Source organism: Salvelinus sp. IW2-2015, linkage group LG1, assembly GCF_002910315.2.
Source record: "Salvelinus sp. IW2-2015 linkage group LG1, ASM291031v2, whole genome shotgun sequence".
Lineage (NCBI taxonomy): Eukaryota > Metazoa > Chordata > Actinopteri > Salmoniformes > Salmonidae > Salvelinus > Salvelinus sp. IW2-2015.
Genome location: NC_036838.1, coordinates 50202484 through 50217306, shown reverse-complemented (window position 1 = coordinate 50217306; position 14823 = coordinate 50202484).

Sequence of the window (14823 nt, the reverse complement as noted above, 5' to 3'; positions counted from 1 at the left end):
TCGGCTGTCCCCACGTGAGAACCCTTTGAATAACCCTTTTTGGTTCCTGGTAGAACTCTTTTGGTTTCCATGACGAACCCTTTCCACAGAGTGTTCTACATGGAACCAATAAGGGTTCTGCCTGGAACTAAAAAGGGTTCTACATGGAACTAAAAAGGTTACTCCTATTGGGACAGCCAAATAACCCTTTTGGAACCCTTTCTTCTAAGAGTTCAGTTTTCTGAGCAACACTTCAGTCTGTTTACAGTTAAACTCTGCTTTTCCAGACACACTGTGCAAGAATACACTTGACCGTGTGATGTGCTCCACTAGAGAGAGAGAAAACACCCATCTTAAACAGCAGGCCCCCCTCCACCAAATTGCACTTGTGTTATTCATTCAGATTGCACTAATTAAAGCCCTACTTCACCATGAAGAGGAAGCTAGTGTTTCTTGGAGCACTCACATGCTTAATGGTGCAAAGAATTTCTACCTGACTTGGGCATTTTCACCACAGGRATATGCCCTGACTAACAGTAGACTCTCAGTGTACTGTAAACCCTCTACTACACGACCCTGTGGTTGTAGCCATGGAAACAGCCCCATACAGGCCCAGCTGTGTACTGTAATGTGGCTTGGGTCCCAGTCAGTGAGTAGAGGGCTAGGTCTGGTGCTACAGGTCTGGGTGGGTTCCCCTGCCTGCCCTCCATTCCATCCAGTATGATGATCTCACTGCTCCTGGAGAGTATATCAGGCAAAAGCAGCATGATCATTAAATGCTCATGCCGGCGCCACATATCTTTTTAATTATACTCCTTTCTCTCTAGCCTTTTAATGAGAGGACTATCCACAGATAATGCGGGTAATTGGACAATGGACATCACTCATTCAATTATTGACCAGTGAATCTGTTAAAGAATGTATGTGCAATTCTCATCTCTTTCTCAGGCTCAAGCTCTTGGGTTTAATCTACCTTAGGTAAAACATGAGACAGAGCCCTATGAAGGTGTCTATGTTGATTAACCTTGGTGTATATGTTAAGAACATCTTTACAAGCATTGAAAAGGTGGATTGATTGGATCACCTTCCAATAGAATTTACCAAATAGTTACATTTCATCCATTAATTACATCCATTATATAGACTAGCCACTTCAACATACACTACATTACCAAAAGTATGTGGACACCTGCACGTTGAAGATCTCATTCCAAAATCATGGGCATTAACATGGAGTTGGTCCACCCTTTGGTGCTACACCAACCTCCACTCTTCTGGGAAGGCTTTCTACTAGATGTTGGAACATTGCTGCAGGGACTTGCTTCCAATCAGCCACAAGAGCCTTTGTGAGGACGGGCACTGATGTTGGGCAATTAGGCCTAGCTTGCAGGCCGCGTTCCAATTCATCCCAAAGGTGTTAGATAGGTCTGCATGGACCTCACTTTGTGCACGGGGGCATTGTCATACTGAAACAGGAAAGCGTCTTCCCCAAACTGTTGCCACAAAGTTGGACGCACAGAACCGTCTAGAATGTAATTGTGTGCTGCAGCTTTAAAACAGCCCCAGACCATTATTCTTGCTCCACCAAACTTTACAGTTGGCACTATGCATTGGGGTAGGTTGCTTTCTCCTGGGATCCACAAAACACAGATTTGTCCGTCAGACGTTGAAGCGTGATTCATCACTCCAGAGAACGTGTTTCCACTGCTCCAGAGTCCAATGGCAGCAAGCTTAACACCACTCCAGCCGACGGTTGGCATTGCGCATGGTTTTCTTAGGCTTGTGTGCGGCTGATCGGCCATGGAAACCCATTTCATGAAGCTCCCGACGAACAGTTATTGTGCTAATGTTGCTTCCAGAGGCAGTTTGGAACTCGACAATGAGTGTTGCAACTGAGGACAGYTGATTTTTACTCAGTACGCGCTTCAGCACTCGGTGGTCCCGTTCTGTGAGCTTGTGTGACCTACCACTTTGCGGGTGAGCCTTTGTTGCTCCTATACGTTTCCACTTCACAATAACAGCACTTACAGTTGACCAGGGCAGCTCTAGTAGGGCATAAATTTGACGAACTGACTTTTTGGAAAGGTGGCATCTTATGACGATGCCACGTTTTACATTTTTTTAAAGAATTTATTTCCCCTTTATTTAACCAGGTAGGCCAGTTGAGAACAAGTTCTCATTTACAACTGCGACCTGGCCAAGATAAAGAAAAGCAGTGCGACAGAAACAACAACACATGGAATAAACAAGCATACAGTCAATAACACAATAGAAAAAAATTCTATAGATGACCTTTATTCTATAGATGACCTGGAGCCAGTGGGTCTGGCGGCGAATATGTAGCGAGGGCCAGCCGACTAGAGCATACAGGTCGCAGTGGTGGGTGGTATAAGGCAATTTGGTAACAAAACGGATGGCACTGTGATAGACTACATCCAATTTGCTGAGTAGAGTTTTGGAAGCTATTTTGTAGATGACATCGCCGAAGTCGAGGATCGGTAGGATAGTCAGTTTTACTAGGGTAAGTTTGGCGACGTGAGTGAAGGAGGCTTTGTTGCGAAATAGAAAGCCGATTCTAGATTTGATTTTGGATTGGAGATGTTTGATATGAGTCTGGAAGGAGAGTTTACAGTCAGAACCGTCCAGAGTAGTGATGCTAGTCGGGCGGGCGGGTGCAGGCTTGGTTTTACTAGCGTTTAAGAGCAGTTGGAGGCCACGGAAGGAGTGTTGTATGGCATTGAAGCTCGTTTGGAGGTTAGTTAACACAGTGTCCAAAGAAGGGCAAGATGTATATAGAATGGTGTCGTCTGCATAGAGGTGAATCAGGGAATCACCCGCAGCAAGAGCGGCATCGTTGATATATACAGAGAAAAGAGTCGGCCCGAGAATTGAACCCTGTGGTACCCCCATAGAGACTGCCAGAGGTCTGGGTCTGGACAACAGGCCCTCCGATTTGACACACTGAACTCTGTCTGCAAAGTAGTTGGTGAACCAAGCGATGCAGTCATTTGAGAAACCAAGGCTATTGAGTCTGCCGATAAGAATACGGTGATTGACAGAGTTGAAAGTACTGTCTTTTATCGATGGCGGTTATGATATTGTTTAGTACCTTGAGCGTGGCTGAGGTGCACCCATGACCAGCTCGGAAACCGGATTGCACAGCGGAGAAGGTACGGTGGGATTCGAAATGGTCAGTGATCTGTTTATTAACTTGGCTTTCAAAGACTTTAGAAAGGCAGGGCAGGATGGATATTGGTCTATAACAGTTTGGGTCTAGAGTGTCCCTTTGAAGAGGGGGATGACCGCGGCAGCTTTCCAAACTTTAGGGATCTTGGACGATACGAAAGAGAGGTTGAACAGACTGGTAATAGGGGTTGCAACAATGGTGGCGGATAATTTTAGAAAGAGAGGGTCCAGATTGTCTAGCACGTTGAAAGTCACTGAGCTCTTCGGTAAGGCCATTCTACTGCCAATGTTTGTCTTTGGAGATTGCATGGCTGTGTGCCCGATTTTATAAACCTGTCAGCAACCGGTGTGGCTGAAGTAGCCAAATCCACTAATTTGAAGTGGTGTCCACATACTTTTGCATACATAGTGTACTTCATAACAGTACTCTGACGAGGTTCCTCTTTATATGCACTTTAACCACATTTGTAATGTGCATTTAAAGGAAACACACCATTAGCATATCATTGGCTTATTGCAATTGAGACGAGTCCCTGTTCATGAGGGGTTGTCGAAAGGTGTGGGCATGGTTAACCCTTATGGATGAAGGATTTTCGGAAACAGAATCAACATTACGGGAGAATTGTTTTTGTTGGACTCCCACTTAATGTTCAATTGAAAAAGTCACTCCCTGGATGGAAGAGTTCTCCAATCTGAGTGAATTTCAAACCTAAAGGCAAAATCAGTGAAAGCCTCAGAGAGTGGTAGAACTCCCCCACTGATCATCCAATTTGGCTGATAGCAGTGTGTGGAACAAGCAGAGGGGGAGAATCTCACAGGAATCCTCCATCACCAAACAGCTTCAGTTTCAAAACTACAGCCCTAGCTGCAGATGTAGTGCATTAATCATGAGCAGACAAACACCATGTTATGTCTGTTGGTAATTGTGAATCTCAACCACACTTAGCCTATAGCTACTCGCAACACGAGCTGATAAATCACTCAATTACCAGTACACTATATGGGACGCATTACTTACATTACACTCCAGCACGAGAGCAAACACGTTCATACGGCAGAATTACAAAAGGCTGTTTGTTTGGTGTCAGTAATGGAAGGACACAAATTGTATCTTGTTGTAATAGAAGTAAATATACATATGTTAGGTTGACATACACTATTATAGCTTTAATTGCTTTGTTGGTGAGGAAAGAGGAATACAAAGATGTCATCTAAACTCTGGTAAATAGCAGGGCAAAGAGAGGAAGGGTTATTTCAGCCATGTTTTGTAGTGAGGAGAGACATGCTTTAGAGAATAGATCAGATGAGAATCATCCAAACAAGTGTGACACTGCTGCTGATACTGCTGAAATACACTGACGTTTTCCAATGGAAATGCTGTGCTGGTGTTAATAGCCATTCCCTGCAATATTCACACCTCTAGCTACAATCATTATCATAATTTTGCCAAATACTGTACCCGACTTTTAATTGCCACACCATTAATTTCCAATTTGAATGAGTCTCTGGCAGAGACAATTTCATTTTCAAATTGACATCCCAACTCAAATGATTTAATATAAACACACTGATAAAACAATTATATCTCAAGGGGCATGGAAACATTTTACGTGGTAAGGAAGCAGGCGCAACAGTATGGAGATCCACTCATGACGTTTCTTCCTCTGTCTTTAATACAAATATGCCCTTCAACTTAAACGTTATCATGTTCTCAACACTCCAAATAAACCCTGTCTTCTCTCACCCATTTTCAAGATAAAAGACCAGTCATTTAGACGTAATAGTCAGTGCCAAGAGGAAAAAATATTCAACCATTCATTAAATCAGGATACATGCGATAACTTTCAAAATAAAGATTCTTAAAGTCAAATGAATTGCAGTCGTTAGTGCTCATTTAAAACGTATTGATTAAAACACAACAATATGTTAAAAAAATATCCTGCAACAGACATAATCTTCCCTCTCTTGAGCTTTCCTTACACCACACTGTAATCAACAGATTGTTAGACATACATTTTCTGGGCCCTTGACAAAGTCTGATATATGGGGTCGAAGAGAGCGTTCGTAATCCATCCATTGCTCCAATTTATTACCTTATTATAATTGTATACACAAACATTGAGGTGATTTAGGTGACATAGTGGAAAGATGAAATCCGTTTATATTAAAAGGGTTGCTCACCCCTGGAACACATCCCCCGCAACACCTTTCTTTCAATGACTGCTTTTAACAACATGGTTATTGTTTTATTGATCGGGGTTTTATTACAGATTTGACACCCATGTTATGTGTTAATCGAACTGCATATCATTTTTAGACACATATTTTACGAGATTATGACTGCAATTAATTTAATAGCTATTATTTTTTTGGTGATTTCAGACTTAACGAGGTTTGTGGAATAGTGCTCCATTTGTCTTTGGCCCTGTGTTGTCACTCATGCACTCTCCTACATGCTGGCGCAGTGCTGTGACCTTAATGGACGCCACGGAAATGGCCAATTGAGCTAAGTCCGCACTCCAGGCCCATTGCAGAGCCTCACTCTTTTGTTCAGAGAAGTGATATCACTATTAAGGAAGCCATTCATAGCCATATAATTCCTCCTTTCTACACTTAAACGCTCCAGGTTTATGGGAAAATTATACAATTCAGCCTCTGCTCAAAAGTACTTTGTTCATGTATCATTTTTCAGGCATTGTACATTTTACCTACAAGGAAAAAAACATTTTCTATGAGGAAAAGAACAATGAATATTKTTTTTTTGCACACTCTTTAAGCAACATTGGCTTTACACACAGTAAATCATCAGCATACACCCAGACTCCATGTGATGCATTGGCAGTTAAGATAGGCTAGGAGACACAGGACCATTCTGGGTGTGGACCTGAAATTACACTCTATATGGAGAGAGAGTAAGAGGGGCCACTGTTGGTCAATACCCTGGATCTGTGTTCCCTTTCATTCCATTTTTTACATTTTACGTAATTTAGCAGACGCTCTTATCCAGAGCGACTTACAAATTGGAAAGTTCATACATATTCATCCTGGTCCCCCCGTGGGAATTGAACCCACAACCCTGGCGTTGCAAGCGCCATGCTCTACCAACTGAGCCACACGGGACCGTGTCTAATTCCATCTCCAGAACTGCACATCTGCTGAACGTGGCACAATTTATCTATCACAATAATTATTAATTAATTGTTCATCTCATCCTCTATAATTGAGGACAGATCTGGAACACCATTAGCTGTGATAATAAAGAGAGCGATATCTCCCGTCCACCTGAGCACACGGAAAAAGGCTTCCTGCTCTGGATCTTTGCGGCCTCGTCAGCAAATGTATTCTTTGCACTGAGCAGTAGTTAACAACTTATAGGTTTGTCAAACCAATTGAATTTAAAAAAAATCTTCATAGCAATTATCTCTTTGCATAATCGGTTCCAGGACCTTGGGGTCTACTGGGTCTTATAACGTCTTTAAAATCATTGTTCAGTGAAGTCATTTGAAGTTTTGTGGAAATTGCTTAATAATCAGATCCCAAAGTCAATATTTGGCTGGAAAACTAACTTGTAGATGGGGAGAACTTCATGTTACTCAAATGAAAAAGGGAATGGCAAAAGAAAATGTGCCAATGCTGCACACACCTGTGCAGTGTATTGAGCTAAATACTGTAGCTGAGTGACTGTTTCTTTTGTTTGAAAAATTAAATAAGATGTCTGTGAGTATGTGTGAGTATGCCCATGTGTGCAAGTGTGGTTGTGTATGTGACTTTAAGTCAGGGTGGCAGAGGGCAGCAGGTAGCCCAGCGGTTTAGAGCGTTAGCCCAGTAACGGCCCGAAAGTCATATGAAATCAAAAAGAACAAAACATTTAATAGTACTAAGGAACTTTGGTGAATACTAAGTATTTTTTAAACCTCCTGCTTTGGGCTGGATGTGTCAATGTATAATTCATACATGCATAATCTATGAGCAGAATTACTGTCTTACCTCAATTAGCCACAAAATCCCCTAGCAATTCGAGTTCAACAAATGAGCTTCAGACCCTCACCATATGAGTGACAGCTAGCAAGATTCACATGATGAGAGAGAGCAATGAGAGAGAGATCAATGACGTTGTGCACACATCGACACATACATGATGTAGTACGCAATGTCCCGGGATCACTTTTGGCTTGTGAGAACTACAGCTTAAAAAGTATACAAAAGTACAGGAGAATCCCTTTAACACAGTAGTGTGCAAACTACATTTGAGAGCTATCATACTTAAACAGAGGGGGATGGATTTTAGATGTCCAAATTAACCCCTTCACAATGAGATGTATCCGAGTCCATATAAATGGCGATAATGAGAGAGATAAAATGACAATGTGTAAAAACGGTGTTGGTGTATCAGTGAGACACTAGCATCAGAGCAGAGAACACACTCAGAGGTATGGTCTGACTAAAGAACCACAGGCAGGACCCAGAGAGGATCCCTTTAATAGCAAGGACAAATAAAATAAAATACAGGTCTCACCCACTGTTACCCTTGACTCTTAAAGTATATATGAATCACAACCCTTATTATGGCTTTGACACAGCCACCAGGGTTTCTTTATGAACACTACTTAGGAAGCATCTCATAATGTGCACCGGCTAAACCCAATCATAATATGTCTTGCGCAATAACAACAAGACAATACTTATGTCATATCATCATTACGCTAATGGTAAAAGCCTCGGCTACTCTTAGCCACACACAATTAGTCATTTTAAACTGCTTATTGGTGAAAAAGCATCAAAGATCAATTGAAACATTTAGCAGGTGGCTACTCTATGTCATTGCTAACATTGATTATCTATGTGACTCAAATTGGTCTCTAACAATAGCCATTTCACAGTCCATCAGGGATTTTCAATTATCAAAATGTGACAACAGTACTAGGCAGGCTTGCTTAGTACAAAAATCACGAGTGTCTCAAATACAGTTCCCTTTGATTTGCATATATGCAATGGGATAGGCCTACAGTAGGTTTTGTCACATTTTAAAGGTACCATTCCTACTCAGTTTTGTTATACGTTTCTTCTGAGGAATAAACTAAAAGAAGCCCATATCCATCATTAGTTTTAGATATAGTGATGACAAGACCTAACCATTATTGGATGAATGAGAAACATTTTTAAAGCCATAAATACGTTTTCAATAAGCCAGTGGTGAAAAATSATCAGACAGAACAAAGGAATTAGCCAAACTCTTTCATCTCCAAACCCGATTACACTTTCATTTGAAGACCACCAAATAAATTATATAATGAATTAAATAAAGACTATTTGGTTGAGTACTGTACAGTGAAATAAACTTTAGGAAACCCACATATCCTCCCCCACTGAAAACAGAGACAATCCCCAGTTGGTTTGAGTCATATACTGTTATGAGTTTTCCCTACAGTGTGATTTGACTGTCATAGAGGTATTGCATGCAGGTGTCCTTAGACATGTTCAAGGTGTTGAAGTAAATTGAGACTTGTTCAATTAGAGAGAGACGGTATTATTGAGTACTTAATGAGTTGGGCTGGAATACTCCCTAAAGGTATCATAAGGTGATGTATGCCTTCAAGAAATTAGGACTACTGTAAGTGGACCAGTAAAGAAGGTAAGAAAAGATGCCCAGGGCACTGAAAGAGTACTATGGTAATCTCAGTGGTAATGTAAAATCACCCTGTGCATAACTCCTACGAAAACTACACACTTAAAAATACTTTCCCAATGCGACGTAACTAGATCATTCAAAGTCGGTCAGAAAAGGCTTCTTTGATTTCGTGCTTCATCCCCTCTCAAGCAAGGGCCAATTCTCCATGGTGATCCGTGAGGGATTAATACCTAATCCTGTATGGAAACACTTTAATGTTAGTATTGGAGGCAGAATTCACTAGCGGCTTTTTGCACTAAGTAGCATTTCTACCGCTGTTAGTTTACTGGTTCATTGATGTCCATTAACAAATGTCAAGCCGGTGGCTTAAAATAAACTTCTTAGTCATTCTCTTGGTCATTTGGAATAATGCAAATCCCGTTGGCAGATTTATACAGCGTTAAGGCTCCATTTACAGTTCTGCAATTATTCAAACACAAACAAACTCTAACTATTGCTCCTCATGTTCATGAAATGTGTGGTTTACACCATTTATTTACCTGTGCACGATTAACATAGGCTATAGAAGTGACAAAACAGGTGAATGTATCCAGCCCAATGTAACTAATTTGAAATAAAAGACTGATTTAGGTTGAATATGACATCAGTTCTCCCTTTGTCTTTGTTTCAAGGTGACAGGGAGGCTGGTCTTTTCAACATATCTGTCTATGACATTTATCCTCCATAGACCTCATTGGACAAGACGCACCTCTGACCCTATGCTATGTTCCACTAACTATGACATTGAGACTGCTGAACATTCCTACAACCCTGGCCATTCAACTGTTTCTATGAAACACCTGTCATCATGACCACATATAACCACTGGGAAAGAGAGATGGAGAAAGAAAAAGAGAGAGGGGGAAGAGAGAGAGAGAGAGAGAGAGAGAGAGAGAGAGAGAGAGAGAGAGAGAGAGAGAGAGAGAGAGAGAGAGAGAGAGTAAAAAAAATACATGCTTACTGTTGTAAATAATGGAGCGCATTACAAGTGCTGTGAATCAGTAGGTAAACTCCCATTTAGATGTACTCAAATTTACCTGAACTTGATCTCAGACTCCAGGCCATCACACAATACATTACATTAAGGAAAGCTCTAATGGGTGCCATGTCAGCCACTGTGACTTTTCTATAGTCTCAGGTCCAAAACACATTTCACATTAAGTAGCCTACACTTCAATGAAAGCTAAATTGTGCATATTCACCTGCTTGATGTATGACTGACATAGATGTATGATATATGAAAACCAGCTTTCACAGTGATAACAAGCCAACTGATGGGGAAGATCACAATAATTATGAATGACACATAATCATATAACTTGGTCTTAGTGAAATACTAATAGTTACAATCATGTTATACGTTAGTATACTTAAAGATAATTTAAATTACAAATCTGTGTGTGTGTGTGTTTAAAACATGAGAAAAGTCATCCGTCTAAGTTCTCCTCAGGAGTCCTATTTAGGCCTACCATTTGAACAAGGCATTATGGGAACCATGTAGGCAAATACTCTTGCATCTTAATTTTTCCATTAGCATGCCTCTTGTGCTCTAAACCAATGCAAACACACCAGGGCATAATTTTAAATGCAACTTTAATGGTGAGTCTAATTAGTGTAAATTAGTATGGCTTGTAAACTCTGAGAAATGTTAATGCAGCTCGATATCAATCTATCCTTGCATGGATGGTGTGTCAATACACCCAGTCACCACAAAGATACAGCCGTCCTTCCTGACTCAGTTGCCAGAGAGAAAGGAAACCGCTCAGGAATTTCACCATGAGCCCAATGGTGACTTTAATAGTTTAAAAGTTTTGGCTCCCGAGTGGCAGAGCGGTCTAAGGCACTGCATTTCAGTGCTAGGGGCATCACTACAGATCCTGGTTCGATTCCAGGCTGTATCACAACCYTCCGTGATTGGGAGTCCCATGGGGCGGCATACAATTGGCCCAGTGTTGTCCGGGTTAGGGTTTGGCCTGGGAAGGCCGTCAGGGTTTGGCCAGGGTAGGCCGTAAATAAGAATTTGTTGTTAACTGACTTGCCTAGTTAAATAAGGGTTAAATAATAAAAAAATAAAAAAATAATGGCTGTGATAGGAGAAAACTGAGGATGGATTAACAACATTGTAATTACTCTACGATACTAACCTAAATGACAAAATAAAAAATATTCCAAAATGTGCGTCCTATTTGCAATAAGGCACTAAAGTAAAACTTCAAAAATTGTGGAAAAGAAGTTAACTTATGTCCTGAATACAAAGTGTTACAATATGTTTGGGGCAAATCCAACACAACACATCAGTGAGTACCACTCTTCATATTTTCAAGAATGGTCGTGGCTGCATCATGTTATGGGTATGTTTGTCATCGGCAAGGACTAGTGAGMTTTTTTTGGGATAAAAATAAATGGAATAGAGCTAAGTATAGGAACAATCCTAGAGGAAAACCTGGTTCAGTCTTCTTTCCAACAGACACTGGGAAACAAATTCACCTTCAGCAGGACAATAACCTAAAACACAAGGCCAAATATACACTAGAGTTGCTTACCAAGACATGGAATATTCCTGAGTGGCCCAGTTACAGTTTTGACTTAAATCTGCTTGAAAATGGCTGTCCAGCAATAACCAACAACCAACTTGACAGAGCTTGAAGAATTTAAAAAAGAATAACGGGCAAATATTGCACAATCCAGGTGTGCAAAGCTCTTAGAGACTTACCCAGAAWGACTCACAGCTGTAATCGCTGCCAAAGGTGATTCTAACATGTATTGACTCAGGGGGTTGAATACAAGATAAAGCAAGTTAATGTTTTATTTTTCATTATTTGTATTTTTTTATGGTTGAATTTTTCTTCCACTTTGACATTACAGAGTATCTTCTGTAGATCGTTGACAAAAAATCCCACTTTGGAGGAAATTAGCTTTTAAAACTGCAAAAAAATCTCTCCACCCCATGGCAAAATGGGTAGAATTGCAGAAAACTTGCTTTAAAGGTCCAATGCAACCATTTTTATCAAATTCTCAAATAATTTCTAGGTAACAATTAAGTACCTTACTATGATTGTTTTTATTTCGCTAGAACTGTCTGGGAGTGGTCTGAGTGGGAGGAAGAACATTGAAAATTAGCTGCTATTGGCAGAGAGGTCAAGAAAATCGCTCTCTTATTGGTCTATTAACAAATTTAATGCAAGGTGACGTCACCATGGAAAGCCATGAGACTGAAAAATAGGCAGAAATTTCTGGCGAGCTTTTCCAACAGCTCTTACACTAAAAGGGCATTATCATCATGTTCACAATTTCACAGTAGTATTCAAACCTGAGAGTATGAATATATATATACTGATCAAAAATATACCCGCAACATGTAAAGTGTTGGACCCATGTTTCATGAGCTGAAATAAAAGATCCCAGAAATGTTAAATACACACAAAAAGCTTATTTCTCTCAAATTTTAGGCACAAATTTGATTACATCCTTGTTAGCGAGCATTTCTCCTTTGCAAAGATAGTCCATCCACCTGACAAGTGTGACATATCAAGAAGCTGATTAAAAAGCATGATCATTACACAGGTGCACCTTGTGCGGGGACAATAAAAGGCCACAATAAAATGTGCAGTTTTGTCACACAACACAATGCCACAGATGTCTCATGTTTTGAGGCAGCTTGCAATTGGCATGATGACTGCAGGAAGGTCCACCAGAGCTGTTGCCAGAGAATTGAATGTTCATTTCTCAACCAACGTCGTTTTAGAGAATTTGGCAGTACATCCCACAGGCATCACAACCACAGAACACGTTTAACCACGCCAGCCCAGGACCTCCACATCTGGCTTCTTAACCTGCGGGATCGTCTGAGACCAGCCACCCGGAGAGCTGATGAAACTGTGTGTTTGCACGACCAAAGAATGTCTGCACAGTCAGAAACCACCTCAGGGAAGCTCATCTGATTGTGTTCATCATCCTCACCAGGGTCTTGACCTGACTGCAGTTCGGTGTCGTAACCGACTTCAGTGGGAAAATGCTCACCTTCGATGGCCACTGGCAGGCTCGAGAAGTGTGCTCTTCACAGATGAATCCCAGTTTCAACTGTACCGGGCAGATGGCAGACGTGTTGGCAAGTCGTGTGGGCAAGTGGTTTCTGATGTCAACCTTGTGAACACAGTGCCCCATGGTGGCGGTGGGGTCATGGTATGGGCAGGCATAAGCTACAGACAAACATACTGTTGAAGTCAGAAGTTTACATACACCTTAGCCAAATACATTTAAACTCAGTTTTTCACAATTTCTGACATTAAATCCTAGTAAAAATTCCCTGTCTTAGGTCAGTTAGGATCACCACTTTATTTTAAGAATGTGAAATGTCAGAATAATAGTAGAGAGAATTATATATTTCAGCTTTTATTTCTTTCATCACATTCCCATTGGGTCAGAAGTTTACATACACTCAATTAGTATTTGGTAGCATTGCCTTTAAATTGCTTAACTTGGGTCAAATGTTTCAGGTAACCTTCCACAAGCTTTGCACAAAATATTGGGTGAATTTTGGCCCATTCCTCCTGACAGAGCTGGTGTAACTGAGTCAGGTTTGTAGGATCCTTGCTCGCACACACTTTTTCAAGTCTGCACACAAATGTTCTATAGGATTGAGGTCAGGGCTTTGTGATGGCCACTCCAATACCTTGACTTTGTTGTCCTTAAGCCATTTTGCCACAACTTTGGAAGTATGCTTGGGGTCATTGTCCATTTGGAAGACCAATTTGTGGAAGATCCATTTGTGACCAAGCTTTAACTTCCTGACAGATGTTTTGAGATTTTGCTTCAATATATCCACATCATTTTCCTGCCTCATGATGCCAGCAATTTTGTGAAGTGCACCAGTCCCTCCTGGAGCAAAGCACCCCCACAACATGATGCTGCCACCCCCGTGCTTCACGGTTGGGATGGTGTTCTTCAGCCTGCAAGCCTCCCCTTTTTCCTCCAAACATAACAATGGTCATTATGGCCAAACAGACCAGAGGACATTTCTCCAAAAAGTATGATCTTTGTCCCCATGTGCAGTTGCAAAACCGTAGGTTTTGGAGCAGTGGCTTCTTCCTTGCTGAGCGGCCTTTCAGGTTATGTCGATATAGGACTCGTTTTACTGTGGATATAGATACTTTTGTACCCGTTTCCTCCAGAATCTTCAAAAGGTCCTTTGCTGTTGTTCTGGGATTGATTTGCACTTTTCGCACCAAAGTACATTCATCTCTAGGAGACAGAACACGTCTCATTCCTGAGCGTTATGACGACTTCATGGTCCCATGGTGTTTACACTTACTTAATATTGTTTGTACAGATGAACGTGGTACCTTCAGGCATTTGGAAATTGCTCCCAAGGATGAACCAGACTTGTGGAGGTCTACAAATATTTTTCTGAGGTCTTGGCTGATTTCTTTTGATTTTCCCATGATGTCAAGCAAAGAGGCACTGAGTTTGAAGGTAGGCCTTGAAATACATCCACAGGTACACCCAATTGACTGAAATTATGTCAATTAGCCTATCAGAAGCTTCTAAAGCCATGACATCCTTTTCTTGGATTTTCCAAGCTGTTTAAAGGCACAGTCAACTTAGTGTATGTAAACTTCTGACCCACTGGAATTGTGATACAGTGAATGATAAGTGAAATAGCCTGTCTGTAAAAAAAATGTGAAAAATTACTTGATTCATGCACAAAGTAGATGTCCTACCCGACTTGCCAAAACTATAGTTTGTTAACAAGAAATGTGTGGAGTGGTTGAAAAACAAGTTTTAATGGCACCAACCTAAGTGTCTGTAAACTTCCGACTTCAACTGTAATTGCATTTTATCGAGGGAAATTTAAACACAGAGATACAGTGATGAGATCCTGCCATTCATCCACCGCCATCACCTCATGATTCAGCATGATAATGCATGGCCCCATGTCACAAGGYTCTGAACACAATTCCCGGAAGCTGAAAATGTCCCACTTCTTCCAT